Consider the following 10,852-nt stretch of genomic DNA (forward strand, 5'->3'; position numbering starts at 1 on the left):
AAGCAAATGAGGGAATTGGAGCCAGGTGTGAGGAAAAACAAGACAAAACAAATTGAAAATGAAAAGTGGATCGACGATGGCTAGAAGACCGGCAAAGCCGACCGCCGCCCGAACAAGGAGAGGACCCGACTTCGGCGGAAGTCGTGACAGTACCCCCCTTCGGCTCCAGCAGCGCACCGACGCTGGCCTCGGGGAGGACCCGGAGGGCAAGGTGCAAGGTGGCCCGGATGGAGACGGTGGAACTCCCGCAGCATTGAAGGGTCCAACACGTCCTCCACCGGAACCCAGCACCTCTCCTCCGGACCGTACCCCTCCCACTCCACAAGGTACTGAAGGCCCCTCGCCCGACGCCTCAAATCCAATATAGAGCGGAAGGAGTATGCCGGGGCCCCCTCGATGTCCAGAGGGGGCGGAGAAACCTCCCACAGCTCAGACTCCTGGAGCGGGCCAACCACCACCAGCCTGAGGAGAGACACATGGAACGAGGGGTTAATACGGTAATCAGAGGGAAGCTGTAACCTATAACAAACTTCATTCACTCTCCTCAGGACTTTAAATGGCCCCACAAACCGCGGGCCCAGCTTCCGGCAGGGTAGGCGGAGGGGCAGGTTTTGGGTCGAGAGCCAGACCCGGTCCCCCGTTGCGAACACCGGGGCCTCACTGCCCTGGCTTTCTGGCGCAGCAAGGCCCGCTGGAGGTGAACATGGGCGGCGTCCCATGTCTCCTCCACGCGCCTGAACCAGTCGTCCACCGCAGGAGCCTCGGTCTGACTCTGATGCCAAGGCGCCAGAACAGGCTGGTACCCCCAGTACGCACTGGAAGGGGGAGAGGTTAGTGGAGGAGTGGCGGAGCGAGTTCTGAGCCATCTCGGCCCAGGCCACGAATGCTGCCCACTCCCTGGCCGATACTAGCAATACGACTGCAGAAACCTGCCCACATCCTAGTTCACTCCATGAACACCTTCCAGACCCTCGAAGTGAACTGGGGACATCGAGCAGACACTATATGCTCAGGCAACCCGTAGTGCCGGAAGACGTGCGTAAACAAGGCCTCCGCAGTCTGTAGGAAGACCGGGCAGAGCGAGGAGACGGCAGGACTTAGAGAACCGACCCACAATGAGCAGGATCGCAGTGTTTCCCTGTGAGGGGGGACGATCGGTAAGAAAATCCACCGACAGGTGTGACCAAGGCCGCTGTGGAACGGGTAAGGGGTGTAGCTTCCCTCTGGGCAGCTGCCTAGGAGCCTTACACTGAGCACACACCGAGCAGGAGGAAACATAAACCCTTGCATCCTGGGCCAATGTAGGCCACCAGTACTTCCCAACCAAACAGCGCACCGTCCCGTCCGACCGATCCCAGGATGACCAGAGAAGGGTGACCAGAGGAGGGTGACATATGGGCCCAATAGATCAACCGGTCACGGACAACAGACGGAACATACAGACACTCAGCGGGACACTGGAGGGGAGTGGGCTCTGCGCCTGCTCCCACACTACCAGCGCCACCAGACAGGAGGCCGGGAGTTTGGGAGTGGAATCCATGCGCCGCTCCTCCTCAGACCGAGGCTCCTGCGGTGGACGACTGGTTCAGGCATGTGGAGGAGACATGGGACGCCGCCCATGTTCACCTCCAGCGGGCCTTGCTGCGCCAGAAAGCCAGGGCAGTGAGGCCCCGGTGTTCGCAAACAGAGTAGTTCTGCCATCACATTCTGGGAACCTGGTCTGTAGGAAAGGGAAAAAACCAAACAGGTGAAAAAAAACATGGCGAAGGTTCAGTCACCTCGCTGCCCAGATGTACTCCAGATTGCGGTGGCCAGTTCAGATGAGAAAAGGGTGTTTAGCCCCCTCAAGCCAATGTCTCCACGCCTTCAGAGCCTTGACAACAGCCAACAGCTCCTGGTCCCCCAAGTCATAGTTTCTCTCCGCCGGGCTGAGCTTCTTCGAGAAGAAGGCACAGGTGCGGAGCTTCGGTGGCTTACCGGAGCGCTGAGAGAGCACGGCTCCTATCCTTGCCTTGGACGCGTCCACCTCCACTATGAATGATCCGGATGGGCCAGCACGGGGGCCGAGGTAAACAGAGCCCTCAGGTGACCAAAATCCCTGTCCGCCTCAGCCGATCACTGCAAGCGTACAAGGCCCCCGTTCAGCAGTGAGGTAATGGGAGCCGCTACCTGACCAAAACCCTGGATAAACCTCCAGTAGTAATTGGCAAACCCTAGGAACCGCTGCACCTCCTTTACCGTGGTGGGAGTCGGCCAGTTACACACGGCTGAAATGCAGTCACTCTCCATCTCCACCCCCGAGGTGGAAATGCGGTAATTGATTCTTCTTTTTGGAGAAGGCGAGAGCCAAATCCGCATATTCAGGGGGAATGCGCACGGTGGAGACCTGGTCTGGACTTTCCACCAACAGAAACCCATAAACACCTCCCCGAGCACTCTCGCGACCACCCTGTGAGAGCCCTCCGTTGCCAAGAAACAGTGGGGTCATGACAAGCTAACCAGGGTAGGCCTAGCACCAAGGGAAATGCAGGAGAGTCAATGAGGAAGAGACTGATTCTCTCCTTGTGACCCCCCTGCGTCACCATAGCTAGAGGAGCGGTGGCCTCCACCCTAATGGTCGACTATCTAAGGTGTGAATGGGGAAGGGCACAGCCACGGGAACAATGGGGATCCCTAAACTAAGGGCGAACGATCCTACTATAAAATTCCCAGCTGCGCCTGAATCGATGAGTGCCTTATGCTGGGAATGCGGGGAAAACACAGGAAGAGTAACATACAGAAACATGTGTGCAACAGAGGGCTCTGGGTGAGAATGGTGCCGGCTCACCTGGGATGAAGCCAGAGTGCCCTGCCTGCTGCCTTGATCCCCAGAGGAACCAACCCAGAACCGACCTGGCAGTGTGACCTCTGCGGCCACAGATGGTGCACGAGACAGAACCTCCTCCAGTCTCCCTACGCACAGCCCCTCCTAGCTCCATGGGCACAGGAGTGGCGGTGCTGGGGGATGGAACCGGCAGAACCCGATCTGGATGTCCACGGGTAGCCAGCAGGTTATCCAGCCGAATGGACAGGTCCACCAGCTGGTCGAAGGTGAGGGTGGTGTCCCTGCAGGCCAACTCCCGATGGACGTCCTCGCGCAAACTGCAGCGATAGTGGTCAATCAAGGCCCTATCGTTCCATCTTTATCAACTACGCAAATACATCATCTCAAAGCTACTTTTAGATATGAAAGATATATATTGCTGTAAAGTATGAACACTACCAAACCAATCCCACCATATGTTACTAATGCCATTCAACTTCATGCCTGTGTGAGTGAGACTGTCATGTTTGCAATCTTGTCAATCTACAGACAGCCACCATTTTCTACTCCGTAATGTCCTAAAATCTACTTCTACTCCGTAATGATGCTAAAATGGCGCCGAAGCAGGAGTTTTATGTTCCCCAACCGATTGTGTTTTTTTTGTTAGTTCATCTGCATTGCTTGTAACTTCTTTTTTTAAACTATTTTTGTACATAATGTTGCCGCTACCATCTCTTATGTCCGAAAATAACTTCTAGACATCAGGACTGCGATTACTCACCACGGGCTAGCAGAAAACTTTTTCTTCTTTCACGACTCTGACGAGTCCGAGGCGGAGGATATATGGCTCCCTCTGGAACAGGCCCTGACCCCAGTGATCTGCGTGAAGAGGAGGCGGAGAAAGAGAGGCTGGAGGTCGGGCTGCCTTCTGAAGAGTAGGAGGCGATCAAATAAACCCCACCTCCCCTCAATTCTGCTCGCAAACATGCACACTTTGGACAATAAAATGGACAAGTTATTGGGAAGATTAAACTACCAACGGGACATTAAAAACTGTAACATCTTATGCTTCACGGAGTCGTATCTGAACGACGACAATATCAACATACAGCTGGCTGGTTATACGATGTACCGGCAGGATAGAACAGCTGCGTCTGGTAAGACAAGGGGCGTGGTCTATGTATTTTTGTAAACAGCGGGTGAACAATATCTAAGGAAGTCTTGAGCCATTGCTCGCCTGAGTTAGAGTTTCTCATGATAAGCTGCAGACCACATTACCTACCAAGAGAGTTCTCATCTATATTCTTTGTAGCTGTTTACATACCACCACAGTCAGAGGCTGACACCAAGATAGCATTGAATGAGCTGTATTTCCCCACAAGCAAACAAGAAAACGCTCACCCAAAGGCGGCGCTCCTAGTAGCCGGGGACTTTAATGCAGGGAAACTTAAATCAGTTTCACCTCATTTCTATCAACATGTTAAATTTGCAAAAAAGAAGGAAAATAACTCTGGACCACCTATACTCCACTCACAGAGATGCATTCAAATCTCTCCCTCACCCTCCATTTGGCAAATCTGATCATAATTCTATCCTCCTGATTCCTGCTTACAAGCACAAATTAAAGCAGGAAGCACCAGTGACTAGATCAATAAAAAAGTGGTCAGATGAAGCAAATGCTAAGCTACAGGACTGTTTTGCTTGCACAGACTGGAATATGTTCCGGGAATCCTCCAATGGCATTGACTGAGCTAAAGGCTAGAGCTGCAGCTTTCAAGGAGCAAGAGAGGTAAGGTATGATGGTGTTGATGTGAGCCATGGCCAGCCTTTCAAAGCACTTCATGGCTACAGACATGAGTGCTACGGGTCGGTAGTCATTTAGGCAGGTTACCTTAGTGTCCTTAGTGCCTAACCCGGAAGCTTATAAGAAATCTTGCTATGTCCTCCGATGAACCATCAAACAGGCAAAGCGTCAATACAGGACTAAGATCGAGTCGTTCTACACCGGCTCTGATGCTCCTCGGATGTGGCAGGGCCTGCAAACCATTACAGACTACAAAGGGAAGCACAGCCCGAGAGCTGCACAGTGAAACGAGCCTACTGGACGAGCTAAACTACTTCTATGCTTGCTTCGCGGCAAATAACACTGAAACATGCATGAGAACACCAGCTGTACCGGAAGTCTGTGTGATCACGCTTTCCGCAGCAGATGTGAGTAAGACCTTTAGACAGGTCAACATTCACAAGGCTTTCAGGGCCAGACGGATTACCAGGACGTGTACTGCGAGCATGTGCTGACCAGCTTGCAAGTGCTTCACTGACATTTTCAACCTCTCACTGTCCGAGTCTGTAATACCAACTTGTTTTAAGCAGACCACTATAGTGCCTGTGCCCAAGAACACTAAGGTAACCTGCCTAAATGACTACCGACCCGTAGCACTCATGTCTGTAGCCATGAAGTGCTTTGAAAGGCTGGCCATGGCTCACATCAACACCATCATACCAGGAACCCTAGACCCACTCCAATTCACATACTGCCCCAACAGTCTCTATTGCACTCCACACTGCCCTTTCCCACCTGGACAGAAGGAACACCTATGTGAGAATGCTATTCATTGACTAAAGCTCAGCGTTCAACACCATAGTACCCTCAAAGCTCATCACTAAGCTAAGGACCCTGGGACTAAACACCTCCCTCTGCAACTGGATCCTGGACTTCCTGACGGGCCACCCCCAGGTGGCAAGGGTAGGTAACAACACATCCGCCGCGCTGATCTGCAACACAGGGGCCCCTCAGGGGTGCGTGCTTAGCCCCCTCCTGTATCCCTGTTCACTCATAACTGCACGGCCAGGCACGACTCCAACACCATCATTACATTTTCCAATGACACAACAGTGGTAGGCCTGATCACCGACAACAATGAGACAGCCTACAGGGAGGTCAGAGTCCTGGCCATGTGGTGACAGGACATCAGATGTCTGTGGACTACAGGAAAAAGAAGACCGAGCACACACCCATTCTCATCGACGGGGCTGCAGTGGAGCAGGTTGAGAGCTTCAAGTTCCTTGGTGTCCACATCACCAACAAACTAACATGGTCCAAGCACAGCATGACAGTCGTGAAGCGGGCACGGCAAAACCTATTCCCCCGCAGGAGACTGAAAAGATTTGGCATGGGTCCACAGATCCTCAAAGGGTTCTACAGCTGCACCAACGAGAGCATCCTGACTGGTTGCATCACTGCCTGGTATGGCAACTGCTCGGCCTCCGACCGCAAGGCACTACAGAGGGTATTGCGAACGGCCAAGCTTCCTGCCACCCAGGACCTCTATACCAGGTGGTGTCAGAGGAAGGCCCTAAAAATGGTCAAAGACTCCAGCTACCCTAGTCATAGACTGTTCTCTCTGCTACCACACGGCAAGAGGTACCGGAGCTTCAAGTCTAGATCCAAGAGGCTTCTAAACACCCCCAAGCCATAAGACTCCTGAATATCTAGTCAAATGGCTACCCAGAATATTCATATCTCTTCCCCCCACACACCACTGCCACTCTCTGTTGTCATCTATGAATAGTCACTTTAATTAACACTACCTACATGCACATACTACCTCAACTAACCGGTGCCCTGCACCTTGACTCTGTACCGGCACCCCCCTATATATATATAGTTATTTTTTTTACTGCTCCTCTTTAATTACTTGTTACTTTCATATCTTATTCTTATCTATATTTTTTTGAAACTGCACTGTCGGTTAGGGGCTCGTAAGTAAGCATTTCACTGTAAGGTCTACACCTGTTGTATTCGGCGCATGTGACTAATACTATTGATTTGATTTGACTAATATCCCCATTATTGTGCAATAAATTGTCATTTTTGCCATGAATTCACACTAACAGGTGGCAATCTGACAATCTTGATACTTAATTCTGACTTGTAAGACTACAGGTTTTCTTCTATTGGATAGAAAATTGACTTTGCCTTTCCAATCAGAAAACCCACTGCATTATTCAGTGGATCAAGTATGGCTCTTTCATCTCAACACGATCAGTCTGAGAGGACATTCATATAGTTCCACAACAGAGAGCATAGACGATGAGAATACTGACCAATCATTTACTTCACATTCTTGGCATCCCACCCAAACATCCATCTGGGAGTATGGTATAATACATTAACATGGCTGGAATTTGATTACTGTTATCTCTTCCACTGCCAGGGAGACGGAGAGAGGGGGAGAATACATATCTATCTGCAGATAGTCAGTATTTAGATGTGAAAAAAAGAAAGAACGCAGGTTTCTATAATGAGGAGAGGTGTGTGAATATGTGTGAGTGGGATAGGTGTGATTAATTAATATTGTTCACTTCAACATTTCTGGATGATTCAAGAATACACATAGTTGATTCTGGGTCAACTATACTTTTTCATAATATGACATCAATACTTCAGTCCAGTGAATTCAAATGTAAAAACGTATCAGCATTTGAGTTGTTCATACGAGATAGGGCTGCTCTTTACAAACGCTGAAATAAATGCCTCTGGTTTGTTTTTTCTACAAATTCGACAGCAGTTCATGGCTCATGGTCGATATGCATTACAACACCATATGAAATGTGAGTCAAATGTGAAACAAGAACGCATAGGAAATGTCCACTATTTGAGACTAATATAAATCTCATGATTTTGCAGTCTTCCAGTGACAATTACAGACACAAGGGAATGAAAAACGGAATAATTCAGTGGTTAGGATAGGAATTATGGGTAACACAATGCTATGGAGAGCACCACGAATGTAATAATATTCAGACTATCAATGACTTCTGGTAAGTGTAGACTAGGGTCACCTTAACAGACCTGCTACATTTTTGCTGGGCGTGAGCCGCAAGTGAAACTACACTTCCATTGCGGTCAATGAAAACCTGCTCCACTGGCCGTGTGAGCAAAGCAATGCTGCGTGCTGCGAGTTAAAAATTATGCTCTGGCTCTATTTCCAAGAAAACAATGTGTGCGGGCTCACATCTGAGAACACTGGATCACGTGGCTCGCACCTCTTCCTTTGGGATTTATACGCGTCCAATGTATCATGTAAAACCTACAATGCTTTCTCTCCCTCATCCAGTGTATCAATTCTGTAAGTCTGTACACTGAGCATTTAGAAGAGAATTTCAACAATAAAAATATATCCTAATGGTTATTTTTTAACAGGAATGCAGAGAATATTGACATTATTAGGCTAAATCCGCACTGTAATGTTGGTTTGATGAACCACATCGTCGTTGGGCCCCCCAGGCGAGAGTTGCGCCGACAACCCTTATTCTACTACATTTCATTTTCTACAACAGCAGTAAGGTTTGAGTACAGAATTGGCTTCATTAAGATTGATTCACATCCCTTTCCTTTCAAACCCTATGCTTAAAACATTTGTGTTACTCGTGGTAAATAATTTTCAGCTACTGTATGACTGCTTTTGGTTGACCCTCTCAGCCGCACTCGAGCCCTTTGGGGGATACGGTAACGTCGCGCTGCCATGTATCACTGTTGCTATTAGCCTTGCGTAGTCGTTATCGATCTCCCATTGTGTTCTTTGTCTGTGGCGGTAATGGCAGCTGTCACTTAGGATGACTCATGCGGCGCCAGCACGATGAGCCAGCATGGTGAGCTCTGCAGCCGGTAACGGCCCATACATTTATGTAATCGGCGACTGACGGCGCTCACAGCTTACTGAAGAACTGAATGAGGGCCTGAACAGTGCTGATGCCACAGACTTACACAGGCAACCGTGGGTTGCAGGCATAGCCAAGGAAAGTATGGGTGCTGAGGGTGCTGCAGCACCCCTTGAACTTAAAAAAAAAGTGTTTAAAAAATATATATACTACCGTTCAAAAGTTTGGGGTAACTTAGAAATTTCCTTGTTTTTGAAAGCTCAGGTCACGCAAGTCGTTACTCAGAGAATAACATGCTCCGAGGCTGATATGTGAGGACAGAATAAAATGTTAAGATATCATTCAGAAGTGTAACGGGAGGAATGCGGTTTGACACTTAAATACTCGGCCCTATCTCCGGCACTTTGTCCTCCCCAAACTCTGTTCTCACACTTATAGGCATCTGATGACAAATGATTCAAACAGTATATCACTCATTGGATGATTGTATATGTGATACTAAAGTGTATTCAACCGCAATGCAAAGAACAGACTAATAGTATTGTTATGTATCTTAAGCAATACAACAAAAGTTGAGGCACTGTACAGTACTTTTGTATTGAAATAAAATATTTAAAGTAAAAAAATATTACTGCCATTCCCTGAGGAAGTGTCACGGCCAACTATATGTATGGTCGATAAAGAAAATGTAACCTCTATCCAAGTTTTCTAACAGTCTTTCAAAACGCCTGTACCTGTATTTGAACATTTTTGTCAGATTTAGATAAGATTTAATCCCCCCCTCCCCCTCCACACACACATGTTTAGTTACTATGAATTCATGATTAAACATATGTTAAACAAAATGCACCCCTATATCTGGAGGACAGAAGAAATGGTAAGACATCATTTTGAAGTAGAACATGAGGAATGAGGTTTAACACTTAAATACTCCGGATACTAGTACATTGTGGCAAAACTCAAATGGCAACGTATTTACACTGATACATCCTCATACTTACAGCTATGCATACACACACCTTCATACTCACATCCATACACGAACCCCTTCAATAGGTCTGATCACATACAATGCCCCGGGTTTGGCCTCATCTCTCTCACACTGGAGAGGCAATCGAGGAGGCTACTTCCTTACATCAAACTAGGCGTCGGTCCGGAGCAGATGTGCTGTGGCATTTCCATCACAGAGCGTACTCTCCAATTCTTACCATCTCACTGTTAATTCTCTTCCTCTGTCTACCTTGCTATGGGGTGGGTGTTGTTACCTTGCGCCTTATTTCTCTATTTTTACCTGTTTATGTCGCCTATCTTCCTTGGTTATGCATGTCTGTGATAGAGATAATAAGACTTTATGGCAAACAACCTAGTTCTTAGAATCAGAACAGCACTGTAGAACATAGTGTGTATAATAAGTAGTGTTAATTGCAGTGTAGCCTAGAATGCCTCTGGCTATGCCAGAGGGAATGTTTCGGTACTTGTATCAGTACATTTTAAGCTAATAACATAGACCTAACAATTATTGTAAATGTGTGTTTACCTTGTGTTATAATAACCTATGTTTAATATAAACGATAGGACTGACTGAAAAGCTGACTTCATTCATTATAGGCTCCTGGTCGTAGTTAATTACATGTGAAAGCTCACAACAGCGTTGCTGTTAGATAGCTTCATGTATTTAGTTAGCTATACTAAAAATAGTAATAGCCTAAAACTTATGACATGTATGGCTTGCTTTATTCAAAATAGAAGAACATACCTGCCAGGCTACAAGTGAGCTCTCCCGCGCTGCCTCTACGCGAAATTGTCAGGCGGACTTGTGCCCTCGTGGAGATTCAGTGCAGTGGTATACATAATACTGAGGTATTCATTTGTGATACTTCCACTAGGCTAAAAGCAGCGTTTACTCGTTCATTCGTGTCGGCAAACCACTGAAAACATAAACGCGTCAAACTTTGTCTGCCTCTTATCCATTTGGTGGAATTTCAACCACGCTCCGTCTCCGCTTCCCACCCCTCCTCGTGCACTTTTCCAATCCCGCCTCTCAGTCACACAACAAGAGGATAATGGTGGTGTCTCGTTCCCTTAGCAACCAGTTTCTACAGTAATATTCCTATGTAATTCAAAGTGTTGATGATGATGATGATGAGTCCAGATGTATGACCACGACAGTTAGATTAGGCTAGTTATTCAATCAAACACATTTATTTTACAATTAGACCCTTAACCTAGGAAGAAACGTGTATCTCATAGACGTATGTGTGCGGTTGCAGGTAGCCTACTCCAAAAAACTGAAAATTCGCGAAATCCACTTTTTGCCTAGTGCTAGGAGCTCCTCCGCATTTTAGCTGCTGCACATCTCGCATTTCCTAACATCTTTACAGTAAC

The 10,852-nt window shown here is 47.8% G+C and overlaps 1 long non-coding RNA gene across 1 annotated transcript; it reads right to left on the reverse strand.

Moving 5' to 3' along the window:
• Nucleotides 1–2,254: 2,254 nt before the first annotated feature.
• Nucleotides 2,255–10,852, reverse strand: LOC135549927 (uncharacterized). The gene is made up of 3 exons (XR_010457039.1): nucleotides 10,224–10,852; nucleotides 3,585–3,682; nucleotides 2,255–3,141 (listed from the first exon to the last, which is right to left on the reverse strand). It is a non-coding gene; the product is annotated as an uncharacterized LOC135549927 (long non-coding RNA).

The sequence above is a fragment of the Oncorhynchus masou genome, chromosome 12 (assembly GCF_036934945.1).
Source record: "Oncorhynchus masou masou isolate Uvic2021 chromosome 12, UVic_Omas_1.1, whole genome shotgun sequence".
In the NCBI taxonomy this organism is placed as follows: domain Eukaryota; kingdom Metazoa; phylum Chordata; class Actinopteri; order Salmoniformes; family Salmonidae; genus Oncorhynchus; species Oncorhynchus masou.